General features: G+C 47.1%; 2 protein-coding genes across 2 annotated transcripts in view; both read right to left on the bottom strand.

The window, feature by feature from the left end:
- LOC137525711 (hemoglobin larval subunit beta-1-like) overlaps window positions 1–15,173 on the bottom strand; it is a 113,461-nt gene extending 98,288 nt beyond the window's left edge. The window contains exon 1 of the mRNA XM_068246882.1: window positions 15,099–15,173. The gene's annotated coding sequence lies outside the window, so the exon portion shown is untranslated. The remainder of the gene's footprint in view (window positions 1–15,098) is intronic.
- LOC137525710 (hemoglobin larval subunit beta-1-like) overlaps window positions 1–15,174 on the bottom strand; it is a 34,337-nt gene extending 19,163 nt beyond the window's left edge. The window contains exon 1 of the mRNA XM_068246878.1: window positions 15,099–15,174. The gene's annotated coding sequence lies outside the window, so the exon portion shown is untranslated. The remainder of the gene's footprint in view (window positions 1–15,098) is intronic.
- Between the last annotated feature and the right edge of the window lie 703 nt (window positions 15,175–15,877).

The following is a 15,877-nucleotide window of genomic DNA, read 5'->3' as shown; positions in this document are numbered from 1 at the left end:
AAATGAATGGGAACCCAGTTTCCAATCAATGATCTAAGTCCCCGTAAGAAAGACTGCAATCTTTCTAAAGAAAAAAAAGCGTTTCACGTCCTCCCATCACTTCCTGCAAGCGTGATCACTTGATTACAGGAAGAAAAAAATGACTGAGGCCATCTTGCGGCCAAATAGTAAAACTATATCTACATACTTTTTTTTAATAAACACACAAACAATTACATTTAAAATTAACTGTTTACTTCTCACACTAAAAAAAATACCCAAATAAAATTTTTAATAAAAATAAAAATAAAAAATTACAATAAAAAAAAAAAAGAAAAAACATAAATAGTTACCTAATGGTCTGAACTTTTTTAATATGCATGTCAAGAGGGTATATTACTATTATTTTTCAAATAATAAGCTTGTAAATAGTGATGGACGCAAAACTGAAAAAAAAGCACCTTTATTTCTAAATAAAATATGGGCGCCATACATTGGGATAAGGACATCATTTAAATGGTGTAATAACCAGGACAAATGGGCAAATAAAAATACATGGGTTTTAATTATGGTAGCATGTATTACTTTAAATCTAAAATGGCCAAAAACTGAGAAATAATTAATTTTTTCAATTTTTTCTTAATATTCCCATTAAAATGCATTTAGAAAACAATAATTCTTAGCAAACTCTACCAGCCAAAGAAAGCCTAATTGGTGGTGGAAAAAAAACCAAGATATAGATCAATTCATTGTGATAAGTAGTGATAAAGTTATTGGCGAATGAATAGGAGGTGAAAATGCTCGGATGAATAAGGTGGAAAAACACTGAAGGCTGAAGTGGTTAAAGGACTTCCAAGGCGACCAACTTAATCTATCTTTACTTGGCTGGGGCTTCTTCCAGCCACTAGAAAAAATTTTGGTCAATTGCCACAGCTACGGTCCTCCTCGGTTTCCAGCTGGCCGACCCTACGGTGCCTCTGTGCGTGTCCACACCATCCGGCGTGTACTGCACCTGTAGTGGAGCTGCAGAGAGGGAGTGAAATGACTTCTAGGGGCTGGAAGAAGCCCTGGTAAGTAAACATAAATTAAGAAGGTGGCCTTGGAAGTAATGGACACACACAACACACAATATGATTCAAGGGCATACAATATAGTGACTACAGATTAAGGACAGTATAAAGGTGGCCATACACTGGTCGATTTGCCATCAGATCAACCAACAGATAGATCCCTCTCTGATTGAATCTGATCAGAGAGGGATCGTATGGCTGCCTTTACTGCAAACAGATTGTGAATCAATTTCAGCATGAAACCTATCACAATCTGTGGTAGTGCTGCCGCTGCACCCCCCCCCCCCCCCCCCTTCCCACACAACACACACACACACATTACCTGCTCCGGCCGGCGCGAGTCCCCGCTGTCATCTTCTCCGCTGGGCTCCGGGTTCCGGCTGGCTTCACTTCTTTCTTTCTGGGGAAGTTTAAACAGTAGAGTGTGCTCTACTGTTTAAACTTCCTGCCGCGACAGGAAGTGAAGCCAGCCGTTTCGGAATCCGGAACCCAGCGGAGAAGAAGACAGCGGGGACTCGCGCTGGCCGGAGCAGGTAATGTATTGCCGCTGTATTGCGTCGGTCGTCGGGCATTCGAACGCCGATATCGACGCACTCCCGACCCGCCGGCAATCGAGCAAAATCTTCCACATGGACGGCTCGACGTGAATCAACGGGAACGATTGATTTCGGATGGAAATCAATCCTTTGCTTTTGCGCAACGATTTCACAGCATATTCAATCACAGTGATCAAATCTGCTGTATACCGTCGGGAAAATCGTTAGGTGTATGGGCCCCTTAAGAGTTAAAACATTAGAAATCAGGATGAGAAACATTCACATTTACATTTCTGGTTCTAGTTCTGGAATGATTTCAAGCCCTAGCAGTTTCAGAAATGTTTGTGCTGTATGGGTTAGCATGGTTCTGCATTATGCTGGGCTCCTGTATGGGTGGAGAAATTGTTTCTTTGCCTGGACGTTTAGTTACAACTGATTAACCACTTGACGACCAGTGGATTTCTGTCTGATCTGAGCTGCGTGGGCTCTCCAGCCCGCAGCACAGATCAGGATTATGCCAGGGCGATCAGACTTACCCCCTTTTTTCCCCACTAGGGGGATGTCCTGCTGGGGGGGGTCTGATTGCCGCCGGCTTGCTGCGCTTTGCGGGGGGGGGGAGGGGGCTCTTCAAAGCCCCCTCCGCAGCGTTCTCTGCGCTCTGTCCCTCTCCCTCCCCCTGTGAGCTGCGCAGGACGGATATCCATCCTGCGCATTGAAGGGTAGGCTTCAGCCTATCATAGGCCGGCGATCCCTGGCCAATCAGAGGCCGGGGTTCGCCGTTCTGCCTTACGGCGCTGCTGCACAGCAGCGCCGTATGATGTAAACAGTGGGCATTTCTTCCCCGCGTGTTTACATTTTGCCGGCGAGCCACGATCGGTGGCTCTCCGGCTGTTCACGGAGACACCCTCCGTGAACGAACATGGAAAGGCCATGGAAACCCGCAGACGACCAGTTTACGCCAATCGGCGTTAGCTGGTCGTCAAGAGGTTAATATCTCACGCCTGAAGGCAAAAGTTGTAAGATGGATTGGGAAGAGTGAGAGGGGTCAGTTCCCATTGTAGAGATAAACTGTTTTTTTTTTGTCCATTTTGCTGGAGTGGAAAACAACCAGTTCCTATTTTACGCTCCGCACACACTTTTCAGTCTGTAACAGATCCAAGGGAATTGTTGTGGTAAGCAGAATGCAAATTTGTGATCTGCATGATTTTTCCTGGACAGCGGATGCCTTTTCCATAAAAGCCTATGGTGGAAACACATCTGAATGGACACTACACTGTCCTCTCCCACTGGCCATTGGAGATCTGGCTATGTGGGAGCATAGTGTATGAGGCAATCTTGGTCCCTGGCATAAAGGTCCTGCAGGGAACGTAAACTGCAGCCAGTGATTCTTTATGCTGCTTGGATGATGAACTACAGTCTCATCCGGGCCGGTTCTAAACTTTTGGCTGCCTGAAGCAAACATTGTGAGGACGCTCCCCCCATCCTGCCCCCACACATTTGAAATACAATAGTTACCCCCAGGGTCGGACTGGGCCACAGTAGTACAGTTTTTTCTCTCGTGGGCCCCACCTCCAGGTCTCTGGTGGGCCCCCCCCTCCTTGTCTGAGAGAGCTCCAATTGCTGCCTGCAGCACAAAAATTCTCTTCTTAGTGCTGTAATCACTCATGCTGAGACTGAGCAGTGGCGTAGCTAAGGAGCTGTAGGCCTCGATGCAAATTTTACAATAGGGTCCCCAAGCAGGTGCAAGAAGGGGATGGGAAACAGCTTGTTAATGATTCCCACTGTTCAAAGTATCTATAGAAGTGATTATTATGAGCACAGGACCAATAGAAAGGTAACACTGTAGTTGAGGGAGTGTCCTTCGGGGCCCCTTTGGCCCAAGACTGACCTCTGCAACCTCTGCGGTCGCAACCTCTGCAAAGTAGGACATTACTTTATATTGAAGGAGGGGACTCAAGGCAAAGTTTTGCTGGGCAGCAGTGTCTCTGAATTACAATGCTGCTAAGATCATGTACATTTGGCCCTGTCCATAATACATCATGACCACGCCCACCTTCTGGTGCATGGTCCTGCCCTTTTTTCACTGCAATCATGGGATGTGTGGGCCCCAGGTTGAAATTTCTTTGGTGGGCCCCCAGTGTCCCAGTCCGACCCTGGTTACCCCACATATGACACACAGCAATCACCCCACATATAAACTGCAACAATTGCCCCAGGTATCACTTGTGTCATTATAGATACAAAAAAATACCCCAACATGCTGCATATTATCCCCCAACCAAAGTGCAGTCACTGCACCTGGCCATCATTGGTGTTCAATGGGCAAGTGTGCCTGTTCCTCCTCATTCCTGCTCAGTGTGCATGGGGGATGGGGAAGAGTGACCCAAAGTTACAGAAAGTCAGGAACAATGACAGTTTGAACACTAAAGGTAGCCATACACTGGTCGATTTGCTATTAGATCGACCAGCTGACAGATCCCTATCTGATCGAATCTGATCAGAGAGGGATCGTATGGCTGCCTTTACTGCAAACAGATTGTGAATCGATTTCAGCCTGAAACCGATCACAATCTGTGGAGCCGCCGCTGCCGCCTGTCCCTCCCCCCCCCCCCCCGCGCATACATTACCTGACGCTGGCTCCCGGGCATCTTCTCCGCATCTTCTCCACGCTGCACCCGCTCCATCCCGGCGCTTCCTGTGTCACTCCGTGACCAGGAAGTTCAAATAGAGCGCCCTCTATTTGAACTTCCTGGTCACTGCAGTGACAGGAAGCGCCGGGATGGAGCGGGTGCAGCGCGGAGAAGATGCGGAGAAGACGCCCGGGAGCCAGCGTCAGGTAATGTATACCTGATCGGATCGGCCGCCGCTAGCGACGCGCTCCCTACCCGCGGGCGATCGAGGGTAATTTCCCGCACGGCGCGATCGACGGACCGATCCGATTTCGGGAGGAAATCGGATCGGCGGGTGCGTTTAGCGCAAACGATTGGCAGCAGATTCGATCCCAGGATCGAATCTGCTGTCGAAACGGCCGCGAATCAGGCCAGTGTATGGCCACCTTAAAGGTAGCCATACACTGGTCGATTTGCCATCAGATTTGACCAACAGACAGATCCTATCTGATCGAATCTGATCAGAGAGGGATCGTATGGCTACCTTTACTGCAAACAGATTGTGAACCGATTTCAGCGTGAAACCGATCACAATCTGTTGTGGTGGTGCTGCCGCCGCTCCCCCCGCCCGCATACATTACCTGCTCCGCTGGTGCGACTGCCCCCGGTCACCGCTCTTCTTCTCCATCTCCGCTCTGGTCTCCGGCATGCTTCCCTTCTTCCTGTCTGGGGGAAGTTTAAACAGTAGAGCGCCCTCTACTGTTTAAACTTCCTGCCGGGACAGGAAGAAGGGAAGCATGCCGGAGACCAGAGCAGACCAGAGCGGAGACGGAGAACAGCGGAGACCCGGGAGTCGCGCCGGCGGAGCAGGTAATGTATGCGGCTCTATTGCGTCGGTCGTCGGGCACTCGAACACCGCTAGCGATGCGCTCTTTACCCGCGGGCGATCGACGGTTATTTTCCGCACGGCGCGATCGACGGGATCGGACGGAATGGATCGCAATTTGGCGTGTAGCATGAACGATTGGCAGCAGATTCGATCCCAGTGATCGAATCTGCTGTCGAAACGGTCGCAAATCGGGCCAGTGTATGGCCACCTTTATGCAAACTTTATGCAAATCCCAGGATGGTTACACATACACAGCAGTTTAGTAACCAAAGCTTCTAACAGAATCATTTAGCACGAGAAAGCAAGAAGTTCAATTAGATTGAGAACAATTATTTTTCTTTGAACGGACTGAGCTACATCTACATGTATCTGACTACTAATCTGCACTGATCTATATCCTCTTGCTGTGTACTTGTTTTTAAGATTTTATTTTATTTTAGGATACATTTATAAATCAAATGAACAATTTGAAATTGTAGTTTCTGGTGTTTATATTTATGAAGATACCCATACATTTGTCCATTTGGATATTTCCTGTCGATTCCAGACAGATCACCGATCACTCTGATCTCCAGACATGTAATACAGATTGCTATTACCTTCTCCACTGTGTCCATAATCAGACTGTAACGATTGTGGAACTTTCTCCGTGATCAGCGCACAACGCGTGCGCTGACACGGCGGAAATCCTCCACAAGCGTATATTTGCAGGCACCCAGCAAAAGGTGCTACGCACCCGTAGAGGGAAAATTCCTGTCGGCAGATGGCGCTGGGGAGTGCAGAGGAACCAATCCTCTGTACCTCCACAAATGCCAGACAGGAATTGTACGAAGCACAGAACGCAATCGCAAGAGAGGCGATTGCGAATGAGACGAGCAAAGGGACAGGTTGTATGTGTGTGCGCCAACCTAGTCGGCACCCCGCGACAGTGCACACACAACAGCAGATATGAAACAGGAACGCGATTGCGAGAGGTGCGATCGCCAGACGTGACACAAGGCAGATCAGAACAGAATACGAGGTTAGCAAAGGCACAGCAAATCATACAATGAGGAGGTGCAGAAAATAACAAACGCTAGCTAACCGCGAACACCGCACTCATTCGCAACAGTGCACGCGGTTATGCGCGGTCTCCACGTGATAAGCACAATAGAGACAAGCACGCCTAACTAACCATCGACAGACAAACAAGAAACAGAGGACGCAAACGCTTGCTTAACGGTTACCTCACCAAGCCTTCAGCAAGCGGTCGTAGCAGACAAGACAGACACACGAAAACAGGGACAAGCGAGAGATAGGATCCACAGCACTAGCGAAAGTGGCTAGCGCGATCCAGGAAGACAGAACAGAAGGATCCACAGCACTAGCGCGAAGCGAGTGCGATCCAGGTACAGAGTAGCAGAACAGAAGGATCCACAGCACTAGCGAAAAGTGGCTAGCGCGATCCCAGGAGACAGAACAGAAGGATCCACAGCGCTAGCGAAAAGTGGCTAGCGTGATCCCAGGAGACAGAACAGAAGGATCCACAGTGCTAGCGAAAAGTGGCTAGCGCGATCCCAGGAGACAAAACAGAAGGATCCACAGCGCTAGCGAAAAGTGGCTAGCGCGATCCCAGGAGACAGAACAGAAGAGATAGCTGGTAGCAACCGCTGCACCAGCTATACTCCAAGAACAGAGATCAGAACCATTTTCTGTCGACCACCGCTGGGACAGGACAACAGCAACAGAGCAAACAAACAGATAAACAATCCTAACTGCATTAGGGAATCTGCCTAGCACAGTTTCCAGGAATTACTCTAAGCTGATCTTCAAACAAAGAGCATGGCTGACACTCTCCAGAGTGTTTCACAGAAAGACTCCTTATGACCAGCCCAGCATTGTGGGAAAGACATAGTACTTATAGTACACGCCTCCAATGAATGCGGCCAGGCAATTTGCATGACAACGTATGCAAATTCCTCAGCAAGCACAAGCTGCAAAACTGACAGAACCTCTTCTTTCCAGAGTCCTGCAGCATGCAAACCCAAACAATGGTCAAAAAGCTGCCTGCCTGCACAGGCAGCTAAGCGGATTCTCACACAGACACCATAAGGTCACAAGCCTGTGTGTGAATCTAAGGAATGTCTTCAGAGGGCTGGCTGAAAGGGATAGTCTGCAAAGTCTACTGCTCTGTCTGTAACTTTGTACCTGAAGTAATCAGAATATTGTTGAAGACTGAAGGCTGCCATACATCAGGCGACTTGGCGGCCGATCCACCATCAGATTCGATTATTATAATCGAATTGGATGACAATCGGTGCCACCAAGTGCATGCACAACCGACAATGTGACCAATTTTGGGATGAAAATTGGTCGCATTGTCCATTGTGCATGCTGCAAGATGTTGGGCCACCTTGCTCGATTGGGCGCATGGTGGGAATGGCGTGCAATTTTGTGACAATCGACGAACGTGATGAAACCTCTGACACTGTCCCCCCTAATGAAATATGTCCCCTCAGTGCTCCGTGCAAAATATACATTATCTGTCTGTGGCCTGTGCTTGTCCCTCCGCTGCTCCGGGCACATTGCACTGTTCATACACGCGTGCCCCACGTAGTTTTCTACGACATTTCTGCATTATTATATTTTGTGTCACTTTACTACCCTTTTAACCACTTGAGGACCACAGTACTAAACCCCCCTAAAGACCAGGCAATTTTTTGTTAATTGGGCCACTGCAGCTTTAAGGCCAAGCTGCAGTGCCGGCCAATTCAGCACACAAGTGATCCCCCTCCCCCCTTTTCTCCCCACCAACAGAACTTTCTGTTGGTGGGGTCTGATTGTCCCTCCAGATGTTTATTTTTTTTTTATAAATATTTATGTGTATTTTTGTGATATTTTTTGCTATTTATTTTTTTATCCCCTCCCTCCCCCCACCAGCCAATCACTGTGAGAGGCTGTCATAGGCTTCAGCCTATGACAGCCTATCACTCCTGAGCCAATGGAGGGACAGCCGTGCACAAGGTTTATAGACAAGGATTTCGCCGTCTAACAGTCTCCCGAGTGGCGATCGCCGCTGGGAGACTGAAGGCGGAGCTCCGCCTTCCAAGCAGGAGATGCGCACGCAACCTACGTGCGATCTCCTGCACAAGCCAGCTCCAGGACCTGACGCTGATTGGTGTTAGGCGGTCCTGGGGCTGCCGCCGCGGTCACGCCCGTTGGCGTGAGGCGGTCTCCAAGTAGTTAAGCATGAGTGGAGCACACAGGCACGTTCCTTAGCCAATTACATGCCTGTGTGACTTCTTTTCACTTTCTAGACAGGCCTTTCTCAGCCTTTTTACCCTGGAGAAACCCTTCAAATAATTTTTAGATCTCAAGGAACTCAGGCATTTATTTTGCAGGAGGCATGGTCCTTAAAAGTGGGTGTGGCTGTTTATTTTTACAGTCTTTTTGTTTAGTCATCCAGTCCATATTTCCTTATACTTTCCCTATTGTAGTAGCACTAGTTTGAGTTTCTTACTATAGTTCCCACAATTATAGTGCACCCCTATAACAGTACTCTTTTTTATACTACTCCTTTTATAGTGCCCCTCATTATACTGTCTCCGTATTGTAGTGCTTTATTTTGTGCTCATGATTAGTCTGACTCCAAATTAAGTGTATTTTATTTTTCTGTACCCCCTATTATAGCCAGGGCCGGATTTGTACTTTCCAGCGCCCTAGGCTGGCTGTCACCAACCGCCCCCCATTCTGTCCAACTCTGACTAGTTTGAACGGGCCCCCCTCTGTTTTGCTGCTTTGCCCCGTTCAACAAAGAAGCAGTGCATGCTCTGTCCACTCCATGTAATTTTGCGCTCCTGTCTGCATGCACAGCAGGCGATAGTGTTCTGGGCTTGCATACTTCAGAAATGATGCTCATGTATGAGCACTCAGCAGCACTTGTCAAGTACACATACCCATAACACTCCCTCGGCTCCTGTGCACATGCATACAGGAGTGCAAAATCACAAGGAGCCCCAGTGGACAGCGCTGCTTCTTTGTCCTCTGTGCTACTTGCCACTTGTCAGAGCCACAAATAGGGTACAGTGTAGCACAATGCAGAGAAGCCCATCAAAAACAGAGAACAGGTAAGTAGAAGGATCCGACACTACACACACTGCCATAGATGTAGTGTAATGCTAGGTACACATGATGCAATTTTCTGACAGATTTACTGTCAGGTCCATTATTTCCATCATGTCTGATCTAATTTCAATTCTTCGATCAATTTGCTGTTCACTTCTATGAAAAATCATTCAGAAAATTGATTGGAAAGCAGATCGGACGTGTTGGAAATAGTCGATCTGACAGTAAAGCTGTCAGAAAATTGCATTGTGTGTACCCAGAATAAGCTCAGGTGTACTTTACACAGTGACAATTTAGCACTTAAGACAGATCTTAATCAGTCAGCAAGAAGTTTTGTAACAGAATAACACTTTTTATTGGCTAACCAAAAGAAAAACAGTGAGCCTTTGGTCAATGAGCCATCTTCAGACTTTGCTACTGTATACAAGAAGTTAGGCACACAGCTATATATACAGTCAGCAGGAGATGCATTGATTGTTTTGTAAATGTAAATAAATGTAACACAGGTGTCATTCTGTTTCAAAACATCCTGCTTTCACCGATGGCTAACAGTACAATGCTGGCAAAAAAAGCCAGGAAAGAGTTAAACTGTAGCACAAAGAATGTTGTTGTCATTCTCTAGGAGAAAAAAAAGCCATACATTTAACAGATCTGAGGTCTTTAACAGCACTGACCTACTAGTAATAAAATAACATCAGTCAGGGAGGGGGAGAGCTGCTAATTCCTGCCCGTGAATGCGTGCTGCATGAAAAAAAGTAATCGGAACTCAAGAGTTCTGCTACTTGAGCCCATATATTTTTCTTCTCACAGCAGATTGTTTGTCCCCTCTCATCATACAGGTGACAGCAGATGCTGACTGCCATACCACACACTTTGCACAAGTAAGAGAGATGCAGGGATCTCTGGAATTCAGGCAGACCAGAGCAAAGCAGGAGAGGTGATTTACTTTGACATGTGACCTCTTAGGCCCCGTTCACACTTGCGGTTTTGTAAAAACCGGAACGGATGTCCGGACCGCACCGGATCCGGACCGGACCTAATCCGTACGGTTCCTATCCGGATCAGGTCCGGATCCGGTCCGTTTGCATCCGTTTTCCGTGCGGTATGAACACGGTTGCGGTCCGGATCCGGTTTCTTAAAGAGATAACAACCTGTAAATACCTGGGGTCTGGGAGGTCAGCAGAAGCTCTGGGGTCATTGTTGGAGACAGGTGGACGTGTGGAGACCATCCGTGGATACAGAGACTGCAGTTGGGACCATGGATCCAGTCATTTTTTACTCGTACCTGGGAATTCTCTCCTTCCTGTTGTTCACCTACTACTATGTGGGGAGAAGGCCTCACCTCCTCGTTATCAGACATATCATCAGACATGTTGCTGCCAAGCATGAAATCCCTGCTGCTCCACTCTGTGAACGCTAGAGATGGGCCGAACGGTTCGCCGGCGAACGGTTCCCGGCGAACTTCGGTGGTTCGCGTTCGCCTCCCGCAGGCGAACGTTTCCGGAAGTTCGGTTCGCCCCACAATGCACTATGAGGGTCAACTTTGACCCTCTACATCACAGTCAGCAGGCCCAGTGTAGCCAATTAGGCTACACTAGCCCCTGGAGCCCCACCCCCCTTATATAAGGCAGGCAGCGGCGGCCATTACGGCCACTCGTGTGCCTGCATTAGAGAGAGTAGGGCGAGCTGCTGTCTGTCTCTCATAGGAAAAGATTAGTTAGGCTTAGCTTTTCCTGGCTGCATACCTGTTCAGTGATCCTGCCACTGCATACCTGTTCTGTGAACCCACCCACCACTGCATACCTGTTCAGTGATCCTGCCACTGCATTCCTGTTCTGTGAACCCACCCACCACTGCATACCTGTTCAGTGATCCTGCCACTGCATACCTGTTCTGTGAACCCACCCACCACTGCATACCTGTTCAGTGATCCTGCCACTGCATACCTGTTCTGTGAACCCACCCACCACTGCATACCTGTTCAGTGATCCTGCCACTGCATACCTGTTCTGTGAACCCACCACTGCATACCTGTTCTGTGAACCCACCCACCACTGCATACCTGTTCAGTGATCCTGCCACTGCATACCTGTTCTGTGAACCCACCACTGCATACCTGTTCAGTGATCCTGCCACTGCATACCTGTTCTGTGAACCCACCACTGCATACCTGTTCTGTGAACCCACCCACCACTGCATACCTGTTCAGTGATCCTGCCACTGCATACCTGTTCTGTGAACCCACCACTGCATACCTGTTCAGTGATCCTGCCACTGCATACCTGTTCTGTGAACCCACCACTGCATACCTGTTCTGTGAACCCACCCACCACTGCAAACCTGTTCAGTGATCCTGCCACTGCATACCTGTTCTGTGAACCCACCCACCACTGCATACCTGTTCAGTGATCCTGCTACTGCATACCTGTTTTGTGAACCCACCACTGCATACCTGTTCTGTGAACCCACCACTGCATACCTGTTCTGTTCAGTGGACCCGCCACTGCATACCTGTTCTGTTCAGTGAACAGTTTGGTGTGTCAGTGTGAAGCAGTACCTTAATTACACTACCTGATTGATGTATACACATGCAAGATGTTTTAAAGCACTTTAGGCCTGTCATTTAGCATTCAATATGATTTCTGTCCTTAAAACGCTGCTTTGCGTCAAATCCAGATTTTTCCTGGGGACTTTTGGCGTATATCCCACTCCGTCATGCCCCCCTCCAGGTGTTAGACCCCTTGAAACATCTTTTCCATCACTTTTGTGGCCAGCATAATTATTTTTTTTTTCAAAGTTCGCATCCCCATTGAAGTCTATTGCGGTTCGCGAACTTTAACGCGAACCGAACCTTCCGCGGAAGTTCGCGAACCCGGTTCGCGAACCTAAAATCGGAGGTTTGGCCCAACTCTAGTGAACGCTGGGCCCATGTGGTCCCCATCCAAAATGGCCACTAGAAAAGCATAGGAAGTGGGGTAGAACGTCCGGTTTTTATAGCCAGTGTGTTGTGCGCTCTCCGGTTCTCATTGTTTTGTATTGGCCGGATGCAACAGTCCGGCTCCGCTTCGGATACGTCTGCCGGAGGAGCCGGACCAAAAAATAGCGCATGTTGGATCTTATGCCGGAGTCCGGATCCGGTCCGGCTCCGGTCCGGACGAAACGGACGCATGTGAACGGACGCATAGACTTTCATTGCTATGCCGTGCATCCGTTCCGTCCGTTCCGCATGCGGTCCGGCCTCTGTGACCTTCCCAGAAATCCGGCCCTGATTATAGCGTGACCTATACGCTTCCCTCATTCCCCATGATAGGGGAAAATGCCAGGGAATCCTTGCAGAGTATTCAAGGAACCCTGGTTGAGGAAGCCTAGTGTAGAGCCTCTCGGTTGCTGCTAAGTCATCCCCAAAATATTCTCCAAGGATCTTGTCGAACTGCTCTAACAGGAAGAAGTGTGATTACCTGCAATGGGATGCTCAAAACATGCCTATTTCATCAAAAATCACACCCACTTTCTTTCAGTAGCAGCAATGCTTCCATCAGTATAGAGTCCCTCCCTGCTGTGTGTGCGGTGTCTCCACCTTTATAGCAGCCTGTGTGTCGCCGGTATTTGCTGCCATATGGGTAACATTTTCTTACTTTCATCTTTTAGCTGGGGTTGGTTTTGAATGTACCTCCTTGTGTAGCCATCTCTATATATCAGCACCAGGACCTGATTTGCCATCTCTTCCATAACGCACAGAAGCTCATGCCTATAGCCACTACTTCTGAAACATCTCACTTCCAGATGCCACTATTGGAGGGATACAGGTCCTCACCGGAAGGGATGAGCGATATTGTCACTGGCAGGTTCACAGATTTTCACAGAGTTTCATCAAACTTTCGATCAGGTTGTGTGAAACTGGCATTATAATTCTGACACTAACTAGCAGAAAAATTAGGCCCAAATGAGTGCAGCAGGTGTGATTGTGTCATAAAATGTCAGGGCTAATAGAAGAAGCAGGAATTTCAGCTTTTCTGGCATGATCTCAAAGTATTAGCAGAGCTCCGTGTAAAGAGTCCACACGTTACAATTTTCCGTCAGATCAATGGATCTATAAGATAATTTCCGACCAGTCCGATCGGATTGTGATCGATTTTGCAATCAATTTTGGATACTTATCAACGCAAAATCAATAGCAAAATCTATTGGAAACAATTTGGATGTCTACGCACCATACAATTTCTTATCAGATCACTGGTCGATCCGATGGAAAATTGTACCGTGGGTATGAGGCTTAATACATGGCAGAGTGAAAATCGTCAATTCTTATTTGTTTCATACTTCCTGAATGGCAAACTTTGCATAAAAAACTTGACTGCCAATTTTGTGAGAATCTTGCAAAGAGAGATTGGGGCTGATTTGCTCGCTCATCCTTACTCACCAATTTCTGCCTATAGGCTCTAGAGATGGAAAGGCAGCGGTTACAATTTGCGGTGACACCTTCACTTAGATCTATCTGTGGATTACCAGACCTATCTTGCCTGGCTGTAAAGGGCTATTGTATTGGCCATAGCAAACATTTTTGAAAGGATGGATGAAGTCTGGGGCCGCAGAGGACTGGTTTTATATTTAGTTATTTATTTATATTTAGTTATTTAGTGAGGCTCCAGCTGGGGTTCCCCTCTCATACTCTAGGTGGGTGAATCTCATTGGACCACATAGTGGATGCTTTGATCAAACGTTTTAAGTACTTATGGAAGATTCTTCCAGCCTCAATACTTAGAGAAATGCTCTTAAAGCAGCACCACTATGCATATACCTGTATTTATCCCTAAAAATCCTTTCTGATGAGGTAGTTGTCAGATTCGCATTCCTGTTAAAATGTAACACAGACCATACAGATCTAGCTCATACTTTCTGGCCTTCAAGCGATTCTTGCTCCGGGCAGCATAGTGGCGTATTGGTTAACTCCCATGCCTTGCAGTGATGTGTACCCTGTTCAAATTCAAGCCAGGGCACTATTTGCATGGAGTTTGTATGTTCTCCCCGTGTCTGTGAGGGTTTCCTCCAGTCACTCCAGTTTCCTCCCATATCCCAAAAACATACAGATAAGTTAATTGGCTTCCCCCTTAAATTGGCTCTAGACTACGACTTATACACTACACAATACAAAAAGACATATGACTATGGTAGGCATTTGATTGCGAGCCCTTCTAAGGGACAGTTAAGTGACAAGACAATATACGCTGAACAGCACTGTGGAAGATGTTGGTGCTATATAAATACTAAATAATAATCGGCAGTAAATTATGCTACAACTTTCCAATGACACCAGAGTGGGCCTTATTTAGTATCTCAAATATGGAAGGGGTGAGGGTCACTAAGGGAAGCAAAACATTAGTGATGAGTTGAAATTTCAATTTTGGCTAAGATTTTTCAATAAGGATTGTAATCATGCCTACGAAAATTACACAGATGAGCGCATTACCATCATCACTAGCCACCATCATTTCTGCAGCAGCCTGGAAAACTATATTACAGAGCTGGATTTCTCCAACTCCACTGACATTGCAACAATTCAGATTAAAACTATATCACATCTCAAAAAGGACATCCGTACTAAACGTTTCTTTGAATTCTGGGAGAGCTTTGTAGAAACACTGGGCCATATGGAATTTGAGGTGATGAGAAGCTCAATACGTGTGAGCCTCTTATCGCCTCAGGAGTTCCTGGCAACTTCAATTGCTAGTTTTACCTGAGCCTAGAGAGCATAACTCAGGCGTGTGCCCCATGCGATGTCGAGTGATGTGATGAAAGGTATTTGTGCCATGGAGCTGTCATACAGCAACACAGTGCTGCTGCCTCTCTTTTCCGGTAGATGTAGGCCCACCCAACATCGGCTGCTAGAGCCAGCAGGCCCCCAGGCACTTACCCCAGATCCTGCTGGCATTGCCATTCTCGATGGCCTCCCGTCGCTCGGCGTTGGCCTCTGGACCCAATGTCACTGCTCTTCTGTTCGTCTTCTCTCACAGGTGCCTCGGCAAAAGCATCATTGAAGGTCCTGCCAGGACTCCCCCATCCGCAGGTCTTCTTATTGCCTTGTATGCACTTTTAAGGGAAAACCACAGCCTTAGTTTTGGAGTTGACCTACATAGGTGCCTACAAAGGCGCTCGCTCGTCTGTTGTTTTGTTATTCAATAATATGATGTTTGTCAGTTGCCGTCATAGTGTAATTTCACTGTCATTACCATGTATTTTTTCTTTGATGTAATGTTTTCTTTTTCTATCCTTCTGAAGATATAAAGACTATTCCTCCAATAGACCCCCAATTATACTAATAAAAAAAAATAAAAATCTGTAATGCCTCTTTTACACTATACGTTGAAAAACGTATGCGTTTTAACTTTTCATAGCAATGCATTGTGAAAAAGCTTTCAGTTAAAGCGCCTATAGTGGGAACTAAGCCATAGGAATACATGGGCATTACTTTGAAAATCAGTTGACCCTAAGACCCCTTTTATACTTAATCAGTTGCTTTCAGTTATAACTGAAATAAAACTGATTTTCAAAGTAATGCCCATGGTTTTCATTGGCACAGTTGACGCTATACACATTTTAAAGGACCATATGCATAAATCTGATAGAACCGACAGGTTTTGGGCCAGTCCATCTCCTCATGGGCGATTCTCAGGGTTTTCTTTGTTTTCAACA

This window comes from Hyperolius riggenbachi, chromosome 7 (assembly GCF_040937935.1).
Source record: "Hyperolius riggenbachi isolate aHypRig1 chromosome 7, aHypRig1.pri, whole genome shotgun sequence".
NCBI classification, from domain to species: Eukaryota; Metazoa; Chordata; class Amphibia; order Anura; family Hyperoliidae; genus Hyperolius; species Hyperolius riggenbachi.
The sequence above is the reverse complement of the archived record's forward strand: the minus strand, read 5'-3'. Positions and strand labels throughout refer to the sequence as shown.